Genomic DNA, 15781 nt, shown 5'->3' on the forward strand with positions numbered 1-15781 from the left:
CTCCACGCAGCCTTCTCTTCTCCAGGCTGAACAGCCCCAACTTTCTCAGCCTATCTTCATATGGGAGCTGCTCCAGTCCCCTGATCATTCTCGTGGCCTTCCTCTGGACTTGTTCCAACAGTTCCATGTCCTTTTTATGTTGAGGACACCAGAACTGCACAAAATACTCCAAGTGAGGTCTCACGAGAGCAGAATAAAGGGGCAGGATCACCTCCTTCAACCTGCTGGTCACACTCCTTTTGATGCAGCCCAGGATACCATTGGCTTTCTGGGCTGCAAGTGCACACTGCCGGCTCATGTTCATTTTCTCATTAACCAGCACCCCCAAGTCCTTCTCAGCAGGGCTGCTCTGAATCTCTTCTCTGCCCAGCCTGTAGTGTGCCTGGGATTGCTCCGACCCAGGTGTAGGACCTTGTGCTTGGCATGGTTAAACTTCATGAGGTTGGCATCAGCCCACCTCACAAGCGTGTGAAGGTCCCTCTGGATGGCATTCCTTCCCTCCAGCGTATCAACCGAACCACACAGCTTGGTGTCATCGGCAAATTTGATGAGGGCACCCTCAATCCCACTGTCCATGTCACTGAGAAAGATGTTGAACAAGACCAGTCCCAACACTGATCCCTGAGGGACACCACTCGTTACTGGTTTCCAGCCAGACATTGAGCCATTGACCACAATTCTTTGCATGTGGCCATCCAGCCAGTTCTTTATCCACCGAGTGGTCCATTCATCAAATTGATGTCTCTCCAATTTAGAGACAAGGATGTTGTGTGGGACAGTGTTGAATGCTTTACACAAATCCAGGTAGATGACACCAACTGCTCTACCCTTGTCCATCAGATTGCTAGCACTGCTCACAGATTCAAGGTCAGCATTTTTGCTGCCTTCCCAAAACACCTGCTGTGTGCAGTGAGACTGGAAGTTGGGTTTGTATGAATTTTTATCCCACTGGTTTTGGCCAGTGGTGTTGACTGTCATTGATCACCTTGCTCATGAGAGTTGCCTAGTGTCTAGAAGACGTGAGTTTAAACTCCATCTTTCTTTCAGTAGGGGTGTACATGTCATCTGTGGTGGCACAGAATTATTTAGGGTAAACACAGAGAAAGTGTGACTGCAAAAGATACTTTCCCGTAAGAAACCAGGCTGTGATATTTTTTTATTTCAATACCAAATAGGATGGATATGATACCAGTCTGGTACATATCCAAAACCAGATCTGGAAATACTAGAGCTAGATATAGTCCAATGATCAGGTCATAATGGGAGTAATGCCATGGGAGGTGCTGTAAGGATATGCCTGTTGCTTATTCTCTTGTCTTCTATAGCTTTGCAATGCAGCTATCTAAGTGCAAGTTGGGTGGACCAGAAATGTTGTAAACCTGATGCAGGTTTAGCTAATGTGGTAGCTTGTCTGTTACTGGCCAATGCCAGTTGTGCAGGAGGTTGTCCTTGGGAGATCCTTGCTCTTATGACCTGTTTGATTGCTTTGCAACGTGCTAAGTGACTACTTCTGCAGCATTGCCACAGCTTGAGACAAATTCTCTCCAGTTACAAGTAGGAGTGATGTCAGGTCTGAACTGCCCTCTTATTTAAAGCCAACTGCTTTATATTTTTCATATTATAAAGCTGTTTGGCACATTCATATCCTGCAACAAGGTAGTAATTGTATAGTGCATAAAAAAAAACCCACTATAAACTCATTACTTTTAATTTCACTAAATGCTTGTACCATTTGCATTAACTGATAATTTTTCAAGTGCTGGAACTTAAACCTCGTCTTGTACATGGTTGTCATGTCTCTTGCTGGTATGTGGAGACAAAGCAGTGGTGAGTGTTTCAGGTAAAGCACTTTACAATTTCATGTTGTAAATGCCTATATTCAGCCGCTTAGTTCAGTTTTGGATAAGATTTATTTCCCATCTGCTCTTAGTAACAGTAATATGTTTGAGATAAACCCAGTCTAAACAGCTCAGAGTGATTCTGTCACACTGCAGCTAAGTAATCACCCTTTAAAAAGATTAAAGCATATAAAAGAGCAGGCAAGTAGGCAGGCTGTTTTCCCTTTTTCCACACAGCTAGTGTTACAGTGAGAATTCATATTGTCTCTGTTCATTCTGAGACATGAGTGATAAAAATGAGAATGATAGTAATAATCCTTTGGTCATTACTAGGTCTTTAGAGTGATTTCAGGAATGAGATTTTTAGGCTATGTATGTAGCTGAAAGCGTTTACTTGCTGACCTTCTTCTGAGACTGACATAGAGGCAGTAATCCCAGTGCTGTCCTGGACAGGGAAGTCTGTGGCTGTGTGTGCTGCAGTAGATTGAAGCAGCCTCTTCCATGACCTGGGAAAAGGCTGGATGCTGTACAGTCTTGTCTGGATTGGTGCAGTTTCTGACTTAATGGAGTTAGTGTGATTTCCCCCAGCCCCTCTCCAGTGCAGTATCTCTTCCTGCGTGTCATGCTATCTTAAGGAGAAAAATCTGAGAGGTGGTACTTCCTTTTTCCTTGAAAAAGGGTGAGGCTTGTTCTGACTACAGGCATTTAGAAATGTTGGCAGAGATATCAGAAAATACAGGCTGGTTTAAAACTACCATGCTGCATGTTTCCCTGCTCTTTTGGAGGCATGGTTGCTTGCTACCTTACTAGGTGGACTGCTGAGGTTTTCAGGCCTGTGGTTTTTTATCCCATTCTCTCTTTTGGTTTAGCCAGGACATGACGAATTTTGATGCCAGTCACACTCCTGCTCGTGTGTTTATTGCCATGTGCTGATAGTCCCTGGTTTGCCAGCTGCCTCATATATGTGGAAGTAGCATCTTGAGAAACAGCTCAAGTTTTAATATAATAACTCTCCTTCCTAGCTGCCCTTGCAAGTCTCATTTTTCAGGAGGGGAACATTCTGTTCTCCCATTCTTCCTGCTCCCCTTTGAAGGAGTTCTCTATGAATGTTTCAGTGAGTATTACTCAACCTTAGGAAGTGGTAAGGAAGAATGAATAAAATCACATTCTGCTCTGCTGACACTTACTTTGAGGAGAATGTAGGATATCATCTATTTTTAAAGAGTACAAACTTCCTTAGGCTGGTGTGAAGAACTTCCTTAACTTTTTATTTTGAATGCGTCTTCTGTCAATACTGCTTTAATAGTCTGTTGATCCTGTGGACTTCCTGCTCTAGCTTGCTGGGAGAAGATTTATTAGTCAGATTTTCTTGATCACACTATTCAGTGAATCTTTACCTAAGTCTTTGTTATGTTGTGTTGGCATTTTATGAACCAGAATTTGTGATTTTATCTGCGTTTAGACATATCTCCAGGTTCATGAAGGGCATCGTCTTAATAGACTGCCTTGCTTTGTGTTGTCTATCTTCCTGTGTTCCTAAAACCATTTTTTGTCAGAAGAGAAGAAACTTGGTCCTGGCTTCCAGCACGGTGACCTTAAACAACCTTCAAATTTCTTACAAATGTTTAACCCATTTAGTTGTGGAGACCTGATGGGAGGAACTAAGAATAGGTCCAACATGCCCATGCTGCTGTCACTCATAGGGTTGGATGTGTGGCAGACATTGTGCAGGTAGGATTAAATTGGTTAAGCTGCATTCTGGAAGCCTGACCAGCTAAGCTTTGGTGTAGGCTGCCAGAGATGCCTTTGAGGGAATAAACTGAGCAGTTAACCTGCAGTGGTGGTACATATCTGCTTCTCTTTTTGTTTGGGTTGAGCTACTGTTGTGTGTTTTAAGATGGTTTGGTTTAGGTACCAGTAGCTACCTAGAGAAAGTTCTGCATGCATATGAGTATGTGCTTGGTCTGTACAGTCACTGTATCATGCCTGGAAAAGTCTTCATATGGGTAGAGGGGTTTGCCTCCAGCACTTTTTGTTGTTTCTTTCCTGTTTCATCCTTTGTCAGGAAGAGTCAAAGTTGGATTTAGCCTTTCAGCGTTGTAGCTATGGAAAACTACTGTAAAAGAAAGATGGCCATGGACAACCTTGGTTGTTTCATAAGGGCGTGGAAGGACTGACTGGTGGTAGCTCATGTTCAAGAGGTATGGGTGACTCTTGGAGGAAGCAGGAAGAGTGTGGCTGGTGTGGCACGAGAGAATTTGTGCAAGGAAACTGCCTTAAGTCTATTGGGTTGGAAAGGAAGAAGTTAATCTTCTCATTTAGGTGCAGATGAGACTATGTCTAAACTGGTCGGGGTTTTTTTTTGCTCATGTGAAAGCTTCTCTATGCATAAGATGCTCAGGCCAAGAACGAAAAGCAGTTTTTCCTGCTGTAAGCTGTGGTTGGGCAATAGTAAGCATGAGCTGTGTCACTAGTAAATGTGGCCTGCCTTAATAATTTGCAGAGCTGTTGTGTGGGTTCAGGGTTTAAAATACCCAGCTAGGGTGGCTGAGGACAGGGAGGGAGAGGTGGAAGCCATAGAGAATAAGCAAAGCTTGCCTATGTTCCCATGGTAGGCCTCTCAATTTGTGGTCTCTGTGCACTGTGGAGTGGGAGTTCATTAAACATGTATGTGGTGGAAGCAGGATTGCTGGGTAAGGAAGGGGATGCAAGGTATTGTGCTTGTTCTTGCTGTCTTTACTGGTCCTTTCTACCCTCTTGCAGATCATCTCCCTGCTCCAAGTGTTCAATACCACTACACAGGGTTCCTCAGAAGATGATGTTGGCAGTCAGAGCCACTTCAAGTCCAACAGTAAGCCCTGGTGATTCCCCAGCTGGCTTCTTGCTCATAAGAGATTTTCATTGTTTGGCTTGACTTCCTTGAAAGAGAATAAAGAACTGAAAAGAAAAAAATAAAATACCCTTTGTGATTAAATATGTATAAACATAATATATATCATACCTTAGTAACATGCCGCTGCGTGCAGCAATCTGATTCTGGTTTTAGGCAGTCTTAGTGAAGCATCTTTCAACCACAGTGTATTTTGATCTTCCGTTTACTTTTCAGTAAGCTTTTTCTTTACCACTCTGACATATGTTTAGGCAGTAGCAGTTAGTCTTCTCCACCATGTAGGTGCAACTGAATATAGCCGGTAACCAAGCTGTCATTTTAAAACCTGCAATATGCAGAGGAAAGAAGTGTGGTTATCACCAGAAGTAGATTATTAGCTACTCACACAATTGAGTTTTCCATGTTACTGGCAAACATTATACTTGAAGTAGAGTAACATGGACTTACATTTCCTCAAACTGATTACATTTAGATTTTTGTTGGGCCTTGGTAGGGTGTGTGGGAGAATTCTGCCTGTTAGGTCTTTATCTTGAATCTTGTGGCTACTGACAGACTGCCTCTTGCTGTTACAACAGCAGCTCCACCTCTCTCCAACATTAATTAGGAGAGGTTACGTACAGTTTAAGTGAACTACACCTGGGGCTATTTGTGAGGATGACCATAAAGGTAAAGGACATGGAGGGGAGACAGAGGGAAGAAAAGATTAATGGTTACTAGGTTTGTTAGGTTCTTGTCTAATTTTTATAATATATTTTTCTTCAGGATAGGGGAAGGGGTTAATAGTGAACCACTGCTAATTCTGGGAAGGTGCCGCACCCCAGAGTTACAGGAAGGATTGTTGAGGATGCTGGAAGAGCTTTGAATTGCTTTTGTTAAACACAGTACAGCTCAGCTGGTTGATGTGGATTGTATGCTTGTTTCTGTCCTATCACAGTACAAAGCAAGATTGTTAGCTTAACATGTTGTTATAAATCGGATGGAAGTAAGTTCAGGTTACGCTGCAGTTGACTAGTTAATACAGTTCAGCAGATAATTTGTAGCTAGCTATCATGTGGTGACTTGAATGTTAGAAGTCATCTCTCCTTAGCCTCAGTTCCTTACAGGACCACCTCAAGACATTTGTCCCTTAGAGTCCTGACTGCCAACATACAGAGTTAAAGACAGGTAGCTTTGAAAGGCAACCTTCTGTGTTCAAACACAGGACTCTGAAAGGTGCTGGATACAGAGCACCTATTTCTTTCAAAAGAATCTGTTGGAGCTGTTTCTGTAGATAAATAGAAATGTGGTTTTGGTGCAAAGTTAAGCTGGAATTACTTAGCAGCGTCTCCCATAGGTTGCTGTCCGTGTAAGGATCCTGGATTATCTCTGATATAAACAGGACTTTTCTATCTAATCAAGTCTGAGAATTAAATTTTGTCCAGCAGTGTTGAACTTTTAGGGAGAATACTTGAAGTGCGTTTTATTGCCAGTGTAATGGAGATTCCTGTCCCTGCAATGGAAAGAGCAGTGTCCCTTAGGTTTGATCCAATTGCCATTATATTGGCTTCTAATATTATCTAAGATACCTTGGGGTATCTGAGATGTTCTCTTGAGTCTAGTACATAGGACTTGGGCTGACCCTTATCCTTCCTGAGCAGCAGTTGGAGCCTGTGCATGGTTCAGATGTTGGCACAGGCTTACAGCTGCCTGCTGTTGGCTCATTTATCTCCAAGAAAGAGGCAGAAGAGCCAGTCCAGCAGCACCTGACTGCTAGGCTAAGCGGGTGTGGAGGAGACTTGACACTTGTGAGTGTCAGCTACTAGTAGTATTACCATGATTATCTCAATGTTTGAAGTATGGCTAAGTTACTTACTATGGAAGTAAGAGTTTCTCCTTCCATCTGTGGCAAGAGATGCTGGAAATCTCAGTTTTCTTTTCAAACAGATTAGCAGTCATTCTGGTCCTGCTGGTGGCTGAGACAACTTGAGTTAAGATATCTTTGGAAAAATGTAATTATTTTTTAATTGAAGACTCTTAGTTGAAGGCTTTTGTTCCTCCAGAACCCGCATCTTGTTGACTCCTGTGGGAATGCCGTGTGTGGCCGAACATCTTGCATACATGTTCCTCACCTCCAACATAGGATGTAAAGTTGTCAAGCACTTCCTAAGGGTTTGGCCTGGGGAAGTTCTTGAGTATTTGAACTAAAACACTGTTTATAATGGATGTGCACTAGTCTGTGCAAAGTCAATTGACAGACCCCTGTAGAGTCACCATATAGCAAAGCCTTTGTTTTGTGGACTATGTCAGTGTAAGTCTTACTGACTTTCTGAATTAAGAATCATCTAAACGTCTAAACTTCTGCTAATGCTCACATCTCTGTTAAGTGAGCTTTCGATCAAGCACAGAGGGTATTTGCATGCCTTCCAGTTGTAACACTATTTCCTGTCTTTACTAAGCATCATTTGGTGTGGAGGAAAAGACATTTCCTGGTTTTATTAGCAACTAGGTTGTACAGTCATGAATGTTCTGGGCTAGAACACATGTCTTTCAGCACTTGCTCTTACAAAGCATTTGTCTTAGAATGGGTGAAAGACCAGTTTTTAATGAATGGTATGCACTGACCCTGACAAATCTGTTACGTTCATCTTGAGACTCTAACTTATCATGTGAAGCTTTTGAGAGAGGGCTTCACAATGATGTTCCTGTTGTTGATCCTGTTCATGTGATGGCCTGAGCTCACCTTGCAGTGGAATTGACTTATTCTGTGTGCCATCCTACAGGGAAGCCAGCCTTTTGGAGAGGCAGCAGACAGATGAAAGGTGAAGTCACCCTCTGTGCATGGCTTTTCCTTTCCTGAAAAGCACTGTATTTAGTTTGGCAAAGCTCAGACACTTTTTTCTGTGTCCCAGCAATGAAAACTGCTGGATGAACTGAGATGGGTTTATATGGAGTGATTTCTTCCTCCCTGTGGCTTCATGCTGTCAGCTGTGTGCTGAAAGCTTACATAATTAGAAACCATGCAGTCGATTTATTTTAACCATCATGTATCCATCTCTGTTCTCTTCCAGACATAGTTCTTCTCCTCTGTGTCCTCTGCTCCATCCACTTAAGTCCAGAGAGTTGTAGAAAAAAAGGGTTAGTCAAGAGGGAGCTGACTACTTAAGGATAAACTACCATTCAAGAGGACCAGTAAGATACTCTTCTCCCTCTAATCCACTGAAACTAGCCAAGGAGTGTTTCCCCACTGCTGCTGAAGACGTTTGTCTTTCAGAATGTGAGTAATTCTATGCAAAAGAGCGTTTAAAGTGTCAAAATGATTCCATCAGGTGCAGTGTCAAAAGTATGGCTGTTTCCAGGAAAAATACATGGCTTGCCATGTAGTGTGTTACCTGTAGGCTGTCAATCCACTGGGTGCCTTGGTGTTTACAACACTGAAGCTGTTTCTATTTCCAGCCAAGTCTCTTAGTGGAATACCAGTCCAAACAGATTTTGATTGTCTAGCTCTTGTCCAATATGTCCTTTTAAAATAAACGTCAAACTCTGTCTTATCTAGGTTTTACCCTCCTCTTGTAAGCCTCTCTTTCCATTGCTTTCATTCTCTTGGCAACCTTCTTCATGTCTGCTCTAGGTATACTCTGTGGCAGTGGAATTGTACATGGTGCTCCAGAGGGAGTCTGTATTGCAGTGCATGGTATACTACTTCTTGAAGTAGCTCATCTGTAATACCAACTAGATTTATATTTTCCTTTTTGATGGGTGAATCACAGTTTTGGCTCTAAGCCATTTCTGGATTGCTTATAGCATGATCAAGTATTTACCCTTTTTCAGTGGATGGTCTTTTAGGTTTTGAGTTGTTTATTCTACAGGCATTTGATCTTGCCCTTTGTCTTCTTGCACACTGTCATATTTGTTACTTGATTTAATTCTGAATTAAATCCTGATTTTTTTCCAAATACCTAGGACACAATTCAGTATGGTATACTCTCACATCAGTCTACGACAGCTTCCAGAGCTGACTTCTTTTTCTCCTCTGTCTTAACTTGTAACTATTTTGAAGCCATACAGTTAGGTGTATCACCCCTTTCAGACTTCTAAGATGGAAGTTTACAAGCAGAAGACTGAGGGCTGTACCTCCAGAAGGGAGAGTGGGTTCAGTGTCTCTCACACTGTGCATCTTTGCTCACTGTCAATGGAGGACATGGGTTAATGACTGCAGCAGCAACAGACCCTTCGGCAGGCCTTTAACTAGCCGCTCAGTCCACCTCTGCTTCCCTGTCAACCTGGAACAGAGAAGCGAGGGGAGATGGAGACTCCTTCCAGTGAAGGCAGCGCCTCATCTCCCCACAAATAAGGGAGGTACCCATGCTGTTTGTAGTATGTAGACAGCCTGAGAAACTCAGCTGTCACTGACGCTGCTTGATCTTTTCTCCCCACCCAAATGCTTTGTAAGCATTTTCTTAAATTTTTAAGTAAGCCTAGACCAGGTTCTCTCTGGCCCACCCAGTCTCAACAAGCAGGAAGGGTGGAACATCCTGAGAACTTTGTCTGCTTTGAGATGACCCATGTGCTCAGCACAAAGATGTCGCTGTGTTGTTATTGCAGCCCTGTTACAGCTAAGCATTATGGACTAAGGACATGTATGTGTCCTTCTGATTTAGTCTAAATACGTGATGGTACTGGCACCAGGGTGGGGGCTGTCCTCATAATTTTTTTTTTATTTCTTCTAAATATTCTTAAAATGCTGTATTTCAGCTACTTAAAGTCTTGAAGCACTGACTCTCAATGTTTGCCATGGAAGATTGCAAGATAGTGTACACTGTAGGAGACAGTCTCGTAGCATTGAGTGTTACAGGGTACCCAAAGCACGGTCTGTACCTTGCTGTTTCCTGTAGGGGATAAAGCTGTGGTGAAGCTTACTACAGAAGTCATCTGTGGTTGCTGCTTGACTCCACTGCTGGGATACTGGGGTGCAGGAGGGAATTTGGATCACTCCACAAGAATAAACTCTTGAGTACTGGAGCTGGGAAGTGCAGGCAGGAGTAACACTGTGCTTTTTGTGCTTTTAGTATGGGTAGGAGTAATGAAATGTAACAGGTCATGGGTGGTGTCCCTCACATGCTGGTAGTTACTTTTGTGGTGTCTTTGCTCTGTGTTCCCCAAGTCTGATTTATCTGTAGTGTGATTGTGACATGCTCCTCAGTGTGACAGGAAGATTTCTGGATCCAAGAGACTTTAGGGTCTGCTAGGCTTGTATTGAAGCTTGTATTGAATTATGTTGTTTCTTTTTGCTGTCCAGCAGTTCAAACATTGACATGCCTTTATTTGTTGCTGTAGCTTCAGATTTTCCTGACTCCTTTCTGAAGGCTAGAAGTGGGCACGAGAATGATGGCAGCCTCAGCCCTCGTGGGCAAATGCTCCAGGGTCTAATTTACCATACTTTTGATTCTCATCTTGCTGTTCCTCATCACCACCTTCCCTTTCATGATTCAGAAACCAGACCTGTGCTCGAGATCATGTCCACTTCTATTTCGTTGAGTCTCCTTCATAGAGAGTAATGACAGTATGGAAATATCTTGTCCTGTCATGGACATGTTGTTAATTTCGTTCTTCACAATAGGAATAAGGGAATTAAATTTCTCTACATCTTACTACTAGCTCTGTAGAACAATTATGTTAAATAGAAAACCAAAGAGTAAAGCAATTTTATATTTATGAGTTGTCTTCCATCCCCTAGAGATGAACATCAATCCAAAACCAAATTATAAGGGGAGATACTTTTTTTTTTTAATCTGTTCCTTTTTCCCTTTTTTACTTTGCTTTTACAAGACTTATAGCTTAGTCTCCAACACATGCATCATTGCCTTTACCTGAATAGCCATCCCAGAAGTAATAGGGAGAAATCTTCAGATAGTTGGGTATTAGCACAGCTTAGTATGTGGTTACCCAGTGAAGGTGATTTGAGTCAGCTATAGACCTGTGCCTGCATATCAGTTTCTATTTTTGTATTAACTTCTGCATGGGCAGTTCATTACAACAGCATCTGGTTTTCTTGCCTCTGTTTCAAGAAGAACTGTGCAAGGAGAGGTTAAATACCATGGCACAGGCATGCATATGTCTCTGTTATTTAAGGAGGAAAACGAGCTGTCATGGCAAACATGATAGGGAGTCATAAGGGTTGCTGAAGCAGTTCTGATGACACATTAGTATAGCAAGATCTTGTTAATGGCTTAGTGTTTAAGTCAATTCTCCAGCATTCTGCAAGTTGGGGCAGTTCTGTATAATGTACATTTCTCAATTAAGGAAAAGATTGACAAGGCAGCGGGAGGCTCCCAACAGAAAATTACTTCAGTGCTGTTTAATAAGGAGGAGGGTTTTTTGGGATTATCCTTAGTGAGACTGAGTAAATGCTGCTTGACTTGGAGCCCTAGGTGAAACCATACTATTTGCTGTTAGGGGCAGAGGAAGCAAAGCAAAATGGATTAAAAAAAAAATAATAATCCCAAAAGTGAAGGGTCACAGGCATAAAAATTACTTCAGTATCCACCAGCTTTGGATCTCTTCTCCACCTGCTTGCTGGTGGTACAGCAGTAAAAGAGAACAGTGAAGACTTAAGTTTGCTTTCAGGGGTTTCTGATTTGTACACAAGCTCTATTTAGACTGGTTGCTGCTAAACAGAATCCTGGATGTTCTCTAGCCTGTGTTCAATTAGATTCTAGCAGAGCAACCTAATCCTTTTATGTTTTGTTACTGGCAAATTAAAGCAGTGTTCTAAAAGGAGATAGTAAATGCCTTTCAAAAGGTTGAAACAGCACTTACCTTTGTTTGCTTATGGCTTTCTTAATATATCCTTTATGTGAAGAGTAAAACTGAAGTCATAAGATTTTGGGATTTGGGTACCAGAGCATGGACCAGATGGGATGGTGAGGTCTTTGTGGGGAAAATGTTGCTTGCTGTGCACACAATGTAGGAAATGCTTAAGATAAAGCTTAACGTGAAGCTGGGGGTCAACTACATGTGTACTCTTTCATGGATTTTTACTTTCTCTTTGATAACAGAACCAGGGTTAATTGACATACATACCTGGTTACCATAGGGTGTCTCCGTTCAGACACCACAAAAAAAGAAGTCTAGCTTTTGAAATCTGGGCAGCAAATCCTCCATAAACTGTAATCAAACACAGCCCTATGACACCCAGCTGCAGTGGTGCTGCCAGGAATAATAAAGGCAGAAAGTGAATGACGATCCTTGTATATTAGAAGCTTCTCTTCTTTCCCGAAGTTTCATAATGAAAGATGCTCCCTCAATAAAATCAGAAAGGAAAGTGAAGGTTTAGTAAATGTTGTTTGGTCCTGATAAAGGATGTTGATAGCTTCCAGAAAAGTGACTTGATTTTGTTTTTCAACAGTTTTATTTTAACTACTAGATGAGGATTTGAAGCTAGGTCTTCAGTGATGCACAGGCAGTCAGTAATGGAATACTTCAGCATCTGCTGTGCAAAGGCATTATGCTCACATGGCCTAACTGCTAGCCAGGATACTGGTCAGACTGAGTTCTTGGCTGCAAATTGGCATTTAGTAAAGTTTGTCTAACTAGAGTTTATCCCGGGAAATTACACATCTTTGAAACTGTGCTGCTCCTAAATATCTAGGAGATATTAAAATAGGAGAAGGAGATATAAATATCAAGGATCATGGTTTTGCCAATTAAACTAGATGATTGTTATAGGACCCTTCCAACTGATCTGTTCTGATGAGAGGGCTGCCATGGCTCCTTAACTGTCTAAGAGCAAAGACAGCAATACATCTTTCCTGTCATTGCTGATCCAGCTAGGCAGGTCAGACCACACTTTACTCAGGAGACAGCTGGAGAAAACATTGATCCCAAGCTGGCTGTTGTTCTATCACAGGATTAATAATACTTCACTATTATTATTAGGGAGTGTCTGGCAGCTAAACTCAGTAGAGACTTGTGAAGTAGTTAATGGAGGACACCCAGGGAAAATGAGAACACAGCAGTCAGAGTATGGTGCTTCTTGAGAGTATTTTTAAAATGTCCAGTGAATTGAGTAGGAAATTCTTGGATCACAAAGGTGAAATAGTCGTATTTAAGAGCTCTAAGTGGAATTGTCTTCCAGAAAAGTGATTATTTCTTTTAAATGTGAAAAACATTTGATATTTCATGTGCCTTACCTATATATTATATGGCAGTATCATCTTACGCTTGCTTTAAACTCGCTGTTCTTGTTTGAAATCCCCTTGTTATTGTATGAAAATGAGTAGTGTTTTCTTGTTCACTTTCACTGATCCACACATTACTCGTTAGTCCCCTACCTCTTCCTTCATACCTTTTTTAGGTTGCACAATGCTGGTCTATTCAGGCATACTGTGCATAGAAGCTGCTCTGTTCCTTTGATCAGCTGTTCTGCTTCTTTCAGGACCTTTTACAGTTTATCTGTATTGGCTTTGAGGTGGGCAAATGGTATAATTGTACACAGTATTCAGGATAAAGGCATGATGTGGCTTAATGTTGTGATATATTTGTTCCCTTTTTGCTTTTCTATTCTCCCTAGAAGCAGTTTTTACTGTTCCTCTTGTTTTCTTTCAGAGTTGATATTCACATAAGCGACTCTGCCTCAATCTTATTCTGGAAAAGGGTAACCAGCTCAACACCTGACACTTATGGGTAAGGCTAGAGCTGTTTTTTCTGTTTGTGTGTCACTTTATGCTTTTTCATTCCAAAGTTCATCTCTTGTTTTATTGTATAGTATCTCAATATTATGAGATGTTTCTGCAGTATGTTGTAGCTTTTTTTTTTTTACTGTCATGAGTAGACAGTTATCACTGGATGATTGTCATCTCAGTATTTCTTTTTTAGACCATTTATGAACATAGCAAAGATTCCTGTGAGATAGCATTGTAATTTATTTCCTGTTTCCTCTCTTAAGTGGTTTTCCATCTCAAGACCTCATATCTCTTGGCAGCTCAGATCCTTTAAGAAGCTTTTGTGAGAGATCTTACTTAATTTCTTTTGGAAATCCAAGCAGACCTTACCAAGCAGATCTGCCTCATGCACTGGCTATTGGCCTGCTCAGGAACAGAGGTAAGTTTGCAAGGCAGCACTTTGCTTTACAAAAGCTGTGATGATTTTGCCCCATACAGTAGATTTATAGAAAAACATGCAAATTTTATTAGTTAATTGCTTGTGTTAATGTGGGCTAATTTTGTGTATCACACTGCACCATCAAATGTTCCCCATGCTTGCTTTAGAATGCTTTTTTTGGAAAGATTTTCCTCAGTCTTCTAGATGAAGTAGTGTTGGGTGAAAGGCTGCATATCATGCTGACATTGTTCAGGTATATGGCAGAAATACCCATACTGATCGATAGTTATTTCCTATTTTGTAGGTTTCGTAACTTCCTGTTCATGAAAAAGTTATTCACAGCATCTAGAAATCAAGTTATGTAAAGACTTCACATTTTACTTCAGAGTAATTTGATCATTTGGAAACAAAAGTTCCCTGGGATTTCTACATTTCATTGCCTTTCTGTCACCATATTTCCTTTATAACTGCTGTGTCCATGTCCTTCTTTAAGGCAAGTATTCTGGGTCTGTGCCACCATTATCTTAGAGAATTCTGTGAAATGGAAAACATTGTTTTGGATTTCTATTGCTGTTCTGTTCACATCAAACTTTTTTTACTACTTTTATTTTACTTATGTCACCTTTCACCCTATTCTTGAGGTTACAGTGTTGACCACAGGATTCAGAACAGTGCATCCTGTGTGCACAGGTCTTTGTTTTTGTACTTGTCAGTTTGAAATTTCATAGAATCATGGAATAGTTGGGGTTGAAAGAGACCTTAATAATCATCTAATTCCAACCTGCTGCCATGGGCAGGGACACCTTCCACTAGACCAGGATGCTTAAAGCCCCATCCAACCTGGCCTTGAACACTTCATGGGATGGAGCATCCACAGCTTCTCTGGACAGCCTCTTCCGGTGCCTCACCACTTTCACAGTGAAGAGCTTCTTCCTGGTATCTAATTTAAATTAGATACCCTCTTTCAGTTTAAAGCTATTGTCTTTTATCCTAGCACTAGTTGCTCTTATAAGAAGTCCCTCTCCAGATTTCTTGTAGGCCCCCTTAAGGTACTGAAGACCGTTATATGGTCTCCTCTGATCCTTCTCCATGCTGAACAACCCCAGCTCTCTCAGCCTGTCTTCATAGCAGAGGTGCTCCAGTTCTCTGATCATCTTTGTGTCCCTCCTCTAGACATGGTTGAGCAGATCCACGTCCCTCTTGTGTTGAATGCCCTGGAGCTGGATGAAGTACTGCAGGTGGGGTCTCACCAGAGCAGAGTAGACAGTGAGAATTACCTCCCTCAGCCTGCTGGTCACACTCCTTCTGATGCAGCCCAGGATACAGTTGGCTTCGTGGGCTGCAAGCGCACACTGCTGGGTCATGTTGAGCTTCTCACCAACCAACATCCCCAGCATGTCCTTCTCCTCAGGTTCTGCCCAACCTGTTCAGGTTCTGCCCAACCTGTAGTTGTGCTTGGGATTTCCCCAACCCAGGTGCAAGGTTGCAGTGTCAAATGTTGTCCACAAGTCCAGGTAGGTCATGTCAGTCACTTTTCCCTTGTCCAATGCTGTTACCCTGTCATAGAAGGCTATCAGATTTGTCAAGCATTCTGTGCCCTTAATGAAGCCATGCTGGCTGTTGCCAGTCACCTCCTTATTGTCCATGTGCCTTAGATTAGTTTCCAGGAGGATCTGCTTCAAGATTTTGCTGGGCACTGAGGAGAACCTGACCAGCCTGTAGCTCCCTTGGTCTTCCTTTTTAACTTTTCTAAAAACAGGGGTTATATTTCCCCTTTTCCAGTCAACAGGAGCTTCACCGAACTGCCTCAGCTTCTCAAATACAATGGGTAATAGCTTGGCAACTTCAGCTGCCAGCTCCCTCAGGACTCACAGATGCATCTTGTCAGGTCCCATGGACTTGTGCACCTTCAGGTTCCTTAGATGATCTTGCACCTGATCTACAGCATGGGTGGTTCTTTATCCTCCCAGTCCCT

This window comes from Neopsephotus bourkii, unplaced genomic scaffold (assembly GCF_033783945.1).
Source record: "Neopsephotus bourkii isolate Nb327-2 ecotype Australia unplaced genomic scaffold, CSIRO-AGI_Nbou_v1 NB_787, whole genome shotgun sequence".
Classification (NCBI taxonomy): Eukaryota; Metazoa; Chordata; class Aves; order Psittaciformes; family Psittacidae; genus Neopsephotus; species Neopsephotus bourkii.